The sequence below is a fragment of the Syngnathus leptorhynchus genome, unplaced genomic scaffold (genome assembly GCF_054491065.1).
Source record: "Syngnathus leptorhynchus isolate UIUO unplaced genomic scaffold, UIUO_Slep HiC_scaffold_518, whole genome shotgun sequence".
Lineage (NCBI taxonomy): Eukaryota > Metazoa > Chordata > Actinopteri > Syngnathiformes > Syngnathidae > Syngnathus > Syngnathus leptorhynchus.
Window position 1 is genome coordinate 28,975 of NW_028232432.1, and position 6,920 is coordinate 35,894.

Sequence of the window (6,920 nt, forward strand, 5' to 3'; positions counted from 1 at the left end):
CCGTAACTACAAAATTACTATTAGCGTTTCAGAGCGTCGCGAATTTCGGTCAGCAAGTCTGTTTCGGACGGACCGGCTGGAGCTTCTTCTTCGGCAAGCCCCAACGCGTTTTTGGCATTATTGACGGCCTTCACAATCATGAAAATCACGAATGCAAGGATCAAGAAGTTGATAAACGCGCCAATGAACGCACCATAGTTAAGCATCAACGGTTCAACGGTTTTGGTGCCGTCTGCTGCTTCAACTGTGTGCGAACCAATCTGGGCCGCCATAGAACCGAAGTCCTGGCCACCAGTAAACAACCCGACGATCGGATTGATGAGGTTTGTCACCATAGACCCGACCAACGTTCCGACAGCTCCCCCCATGACGATACCGACCGCCATGTCAACCATGTTGCCTTTCAGAGCAAACTCTTTGAATTCGGCAATCATTCCCATTGTCTAGCACCCTTACTTAATCAAAACAGAAGGTGATCCGCGAAATCGCGAATCGGGACCCACGGGTGAACGCTATTAAGCAACGTCGGATTAGTCAATTAAGATATATCCTGAGCCTCTTCAGCCGTTGTGAACCTGGGGGGACGAGGGCCATTGAATTGGAAGTAGGTACATTCGATTCGACCGTTGTACAACTTGCGGCGACGATCGGCCTTGCGCCCAAAGAATCGCTCAAAGACCGGGTGGGACGTAATCACATAGAACGACCAGGTCTCCAATGGCTGGCAAACACGACCAAGTTCTCGGTAAATCGCGTCCACCATCGCTCGATCACCCATTCGCTGACCGTAGGGTGGATTGGTGATAATACATCCGTACTCACTTGCCGACGTCAGGTCGCTGACTTCTTTCTTTTCAAACTGAATGTCACCAATCATGCCAGCATTGCGAGCGTGTTCGCGAGCTTTTTTCAGTACGCCGAAATCGTGGTCGGTCGCCATGATGATCGATTCGGGTTTGGCCAACATTGAATCACGAGCTTCCGTTCGCGCTTCTTTCCAAATCTCATTGCCAAGGTTCGGCCAATCCTGAGCGACAAAGTGTCGGTCCATTCCCGGAGCTTTGTTCCGCCCAATCATTGCCGCTTCAATCGGAATCGTTCCGCTTCCACAAAACGGATCGATCAGGACCCGTGAGCGATCCCAATAGCTCAACTGTACCAGGGCCGCCGCCAGAGTTTCCTTGATCGGTGCCTCACCAGCTCCCGTGCGGTAACCGCGTTTGTGCAGACCGTCACCCGTCGTGTCGATTGTCAGCAACGCCTGGTCTTTTAACAGCGATACTTCAACCTGGTACTTCGCCCCCGTTTCTTCAAATTTAAAACGCGTGTACTTCTTCCTCAGGCTCTCAACAATTGCCTTTTTGACGCTGCCCTGCACAGAAGGGACGGCCCGAAGTTTTGATCGAACGCTTTTTCCGTCGACGGGAAATTCGCCGTCCTCAGGAATCCAGTCGGCCCAGGGCAAATCCTTCGTTCGATCAAACAGTTCACCAAAGTCAGCCGCTCGGAAGGAGCCCATTTTCAGCAAGACCCGGTCGGCCGAACGCAGCCACATATTGCAACGAGCAATCGCCATTTCGTCACCGATAAAGGTCACCCGTCCATCTTCGATGGTTTGTTCGTCATAGCCCAACTGCTTCAGTTCGCGAGAAACAACGGCTTCCAGGCCAAAAGTCGAGGTAGCGATTAATTCAAGGCGACTCATTGGACATCTGCTCTTTAAATTCGGGTTTTTGTCGGTATTCCACTCGACAGTTGAGGCTTCCCGCCAAACGGATTCGCTCCGTGTCGACTCCTCGCGGACGGTAACCTAAGGTCGAAGCTCGCACCTGACAATGCGCAACATCTTAAAAGACGCCGAAACAGAAAAACGATGGCGGATCCGGACCTGGCAGCAAACCACACACCAGAAAAGTCCGTGAGCACACCCCGATTTCATCAGGAATATCGCCGGGCATTTGTACGGGTTACTCAGCAATTACCGCCAACAAAGCCGTTGGACAGCTGATTCCATTGCTGCGGATGGCTGAAGCGTGCTCTAAACTTAAGAATTGCGTCCAGGCAATGAATTTTTAAGCCACACATATTCAACTTCTCTTTGAGTTCTCATGTCAAAACACACCCGCCAACTGCTGGTTCTTGTTCTCATCGCTGCCGCAATCATTCCGGTAGTGATGCTGAGCACTCAAACCTCAGCAGCACCGGCCCAATATCCTGCGAAATCACCGGGCAAGGCAACCCAAACACCCGCTCCAAAATTTCCAACCAAGGGCCTAATGCCGAAGGAAGAAACGGGAGCACTCAGGTTTCTCAAAGAGCATCCTGAATTCGACGGGCGAGGAACCGTTGTCGCCATCTTTGACACGGGAGTCGATGTCGGAGCCCCCGGGTTGCAGATGACTTCAGACGGCAAGCCAAAAATCATTGACGCCATCGATGGTACCGGCAGCGGAGATGTCGACACCAGCATCGTTCGCAAAGCCGAAGACGGCCGCGTACTCGGTCGATCGGGTCGCCGATTAAAAATCGACTCAGACTGGAAAAACCCGTCGGGCAAGTTTCACGTCGGAGTCAAACCCGGCTACGAATTTTTCCCCGACGAACTGGTCGCACGCATGAAGCATGATCGCGGAGAAGAATTCGATCGAAAACATAACGTCGCTATTGAAAAACTACGCCGCGCAATTGAACAACGTGACGGCAACAAATCAGACAAAGACAAGAAACAATCCGCTGAAGAAAAAGCACTCGCCAAAGATCTTGATGAACAACTGAAGCAGTTGATTGCAGCCGGCAAGTCCTCGAAAGACCCGGGTCCGTTGTACGACTGTGTCGTCTGGCATGACGGCGACGTTTGGCGAGCGGCCATCGACACGGACGAAGACGCCGACCTGTCCGATGAAATGGCGATGACCGATTTTCGACGAGAACGACAGCATTCAACATTCGGCTCGGAATCGCTACTCAACTTCTCAGTCAATATCTACGACAGCGGCAAGACGCTTTCAATCGTCGCCGACTGCGGAGCTCATGGAACTCACGTTGCCGGAATTGTCTCCGCATTCTACCCGGACTCGCCGGAATTCCACGGAGTTGCTCCGGGCGCTCAAATTGTGTCTGTCAAAATTGGTGATTCACGATTGGGCGGAATGGAAACGGGAGCCGGACTGGTTCGCGGCATGAACGCCGTTCTGCGCAACAAGGTTGACTTGATCAACATGAGTTTCGGCGAACCGACCAGCACTCCCAACCGCGGTCGGATTCCGGAATTGTTTTCCGAACTCGTCAACGAACACAATGTGCTATTCGTCTGCAGCGCGGGTAACGCCGGGCCGGCTCTTTCAACGGTCGGGGCACCCGGTGGAACAACGTCAGCCATGATCGGTGTTGGCGCGTATATTTCCCCTCAAATGATGAAGGCCGCGTATGCGGTCCGTGAAGGGGACACGCAACAACTGCCCTACACGTGGTCATCGCGAGGACCGACGGTCGACGGGGATTGGGGAGTCAACATTTTCGCTCCCGGCGGCGCGATCGCTCCTGTTCCTCGCTGGACGGTGCAGCCCAGCATGCGAATGAATGGAACATCGATGGCATCGCCCAACGCGTGCGGCGGTATGGCGTTGATCGTCTCGGGTTTAAAGTCAGAAGGCGTCAATTTCACTCCTCACAGCGTGAAACGAGCGATCGAACACACGGCAACGAAAATCGACGGGCTTGATCAATTCGTTCAAGGGCCAGGGTTGCTTCAAATCGACAAGGCTTACGACGCGTTGGTCGAAGGCGGCAGTACCGAACACAACCAAATCGAATATGCCGTTCGAGTGGACGGTGGTCGCGGCATCTACCTGCGAGAAGCCCACGAAAATTCTGAGATCCACGATTCGTTTGTATCGATCCGACCGCAGTTCCCGAAACCATCGGCGAAGACGCCAAAGCGAATTTTTCCTGCCGAATCGTGTTGCAGTCAAATGCGGACTGGGTGAAAACCGGAGAGAACATTCTGCTGACAAACGGTGGAGCGTCATTCGGCGTGAAGGTTGATCCAACCAAACTCAAATCAGGAGCTCACGCGGCGGAAATCGTGGGACTCGACGCGGACGCAATGGACGCGGCTCCTTTGTTTCGAGTTCCCGTGACAGTGATTCGCCCACACGCATCGACCGGTGAGAAGTCGTTGGCGTTGAAGTCGGGCACCGAAATCCGGCGATTCTTTTCGGTTCCTGCGGGAGCCACCTGGGCGGACCTGACGCTACGACTTTCGGGCGCAGACGAACAAAGGACTCTGTTGATTCACCCGGTTCAACTGTACGACGGCGAAGCCTTTTCGGCGGCCGACCATCGCAGTTATGTTCGGCTGGTTCCTGATGAACAAAAGACTCAAAGCTTCGCCGTCCAGGGCGGCCGTACGCTGGAACTTGTGATGTCTCAGTACTGGTCCAGCATGGGTGACTCCAGTCTGGATTTCGATATCCAGTTTCATGGACTGGGCACCAGCGACTCATCAATCACACTCGGCAGCACCCAACCGGTCGCAAGAATTGACCTGTCGGCTCCGCTACGTGACGAAGTCATTCAACCCGTCGGAAAGTTCACTCATGTTCGTTCGGCAATCGTTCCCAAATCGGCAGTCGTCCGGTTGTTGGATTCCGAAAGAGACATCCTGCCGGACAAAAGAACGATGTACGAATTGGAACTTGAATACTCGATCGATCAAACCGAAAAGATCGCTGGCGGAGCGAATCGCGGCAAGTCAGTGAACTTCGAATTCCCGATCACCGACGGATTGCTCTACGACTCACCCGTCAGCCATCACGTGTGGAATCTTTACGATCCAACCGGTCGCCTGGTTGGTACCGACGATATCTGGCCGACGGCGGTTTCCATCCGACCCGGCGTTCATAAGCTGATCGTGACCCTGCGGCATGTCGATTCGCAGGTCCTTGAATCCATGAAAAGTTCGCCAGTCGTTGTTGTTCGTCAACTTCCTTCATCAATGAACGTCACGTTTCACAACGATCACTCATCAGCCGTTCTGCGTAAGTCGGCTGTCCGTTCGTCACGCCTAAACAACAATGAATCGATGGCTCTTTTTGTCCGAGCACCTTCCGACAACGCTGTACCGGCCTGGGTTGAAGCGGGCGACATTCTTCGGGGCACTGTGACTTACGGAGCCAAAAATGATCAGTCGACTGGCAACGGCCAACGCCCTGTCGGCTATCCGATTGATTACGTCGTTACGACTCATCGAAAATCGCCATCACCATCAAAAGCTGCCGCCATTTCGGCGATTGATGAATTGAAGAATTTCAAACAGGATGGCAAGCGAGCGGACTTCGACAAAAAATTTGAAGCGCTGCTGAAGGAAGCGAAGGGCGACCTGCGTTTGAAGACTCTGCAAACGCGATTGCACTGGCTGGACCACGAAAAACATCGCAAGCAACATCTTGCCGATGTCGTCGCCGCTGCTGATGCCGTAATCAAAGACGTCGATGTCGACGCCATCGTTGCCAACACAGGCCTGGGAACATCCGCCGCTCAAAACAAAAAGGTGAAAGCCTCGCACGAAGCCCTTGTCGATGCCCTTTACCGAAAAGCTCGAGCGATTGGGTATATGGAATTAAGCGATGTGGTGAAGGAGCATCCGATCGAAGACAAAGCCGCTCATGACAAAGCATTCGAAGCCGCGTACAAACAACTCGACCGTTGGGTCGACACCAAAGACAACAAGTATGGCCTGGTAACCGTCCGCCGTGACCGTCGCAAGGGCCGCTTCGGAGCCGCACTTGGCCAGTTGGAACGCATGGTCAAAACGTCTGCTGACAACTACTGGCACGCAAAAAAACGACGCGACATGTATCGCGAAGCCAACTGGACTCATTTGTACGAACGCGAGTCTCGCTGGTTGGCCATCCGCTATCCTGACAAGGCCGACACAGTTTCCGCTCGATAAAAAAACACTCGTCTCGACCGAAAGTCGGTCAAGACGAGTGGAATGACTTTTATTTAGAATCCGACTGGAACTGGTGGGCCGCCTCCAGGCCCGTCGTTGTAGCAGTCAAACAACATCCAACCTGAAAACTGAACTTCCCATCTGCCTGAGGGCAATTGGACTGCGGGACTGAAGATGACATCAAAGTCAATCAAGTCAACATTGTCCCAGTCCTGTTCCAATTCCTGCCAGGCGTTTTCCATTTGCAAGAAGTACGCATCGATGGCGTTGTCGAGTGCCATTTGCGGTGTTGCAGCGATACTGAGACCGCTATTGCCTCTCAAGACTTCTTCGGCATTGACGACACTGGTCGCTGCCGAAAAAACGAATGCAACCAATGCAGCTGCGACGAATCGGTTTCGAAACATTGTGTTCTCCAATCTGAGGTGAAAACCACTGCAGACAACTCGGGCGATTCACGTGTTCGCCAGCGAAACTATTCGGATGCCCGCCCGCAGGTAATTGGTCTGACGTTGTGATTTGTCACATGCTTTTTGACTTTTTTTTCAGTCACCTTGAAGTCGACCCCGCGGCCAACTCTACAGGTGGCTTCAGAACCTTCGAAACCAGGTCTACGCCTGCAGTTTGTCGAATAGAGATTCAAACGCCGCGCCAAAAAACAACTTGTCGATTGGTGATTCAACAAAGACGGGCGGCGTCGTGAACGGCGAAACGACTACCGGCATGCTTTCAACTGTTGATTCCGATTCGCTTGTCGCAAGAGTTTCCGCATGCTCAAACTCCGACGTTGGCAAACCATTTCGCAACAGTGAAATTCCGATCTCTGGCGCGGGACTTGTTGGCAAACTCATCGTCGCCTGAGGCAGCATCGTGTTCAGTGTGCCTTGTGAAACATCAAGTTCGCCATTGCTTCCGTTCTCGCCGACTTGCCCTTCCACCAAAGAACCTGCCGCTCCACCACTGGACG

General features: G+C 53.1%; 1 pseudogene; it reads left to right on the forward strand.

Annotated features, from left to right (window-relative positions):
* Positions 1-2,174: 2,174 nt before the first annotated feature.
* On the forward strand, positions 2,175-5,953 carry LOC147036614 (tripeptidyl-peptidase 2 pseudogene; annotated as a pseudogene).
* Positions 5,954-6,920: the final 967 nt, after the last annotated feature.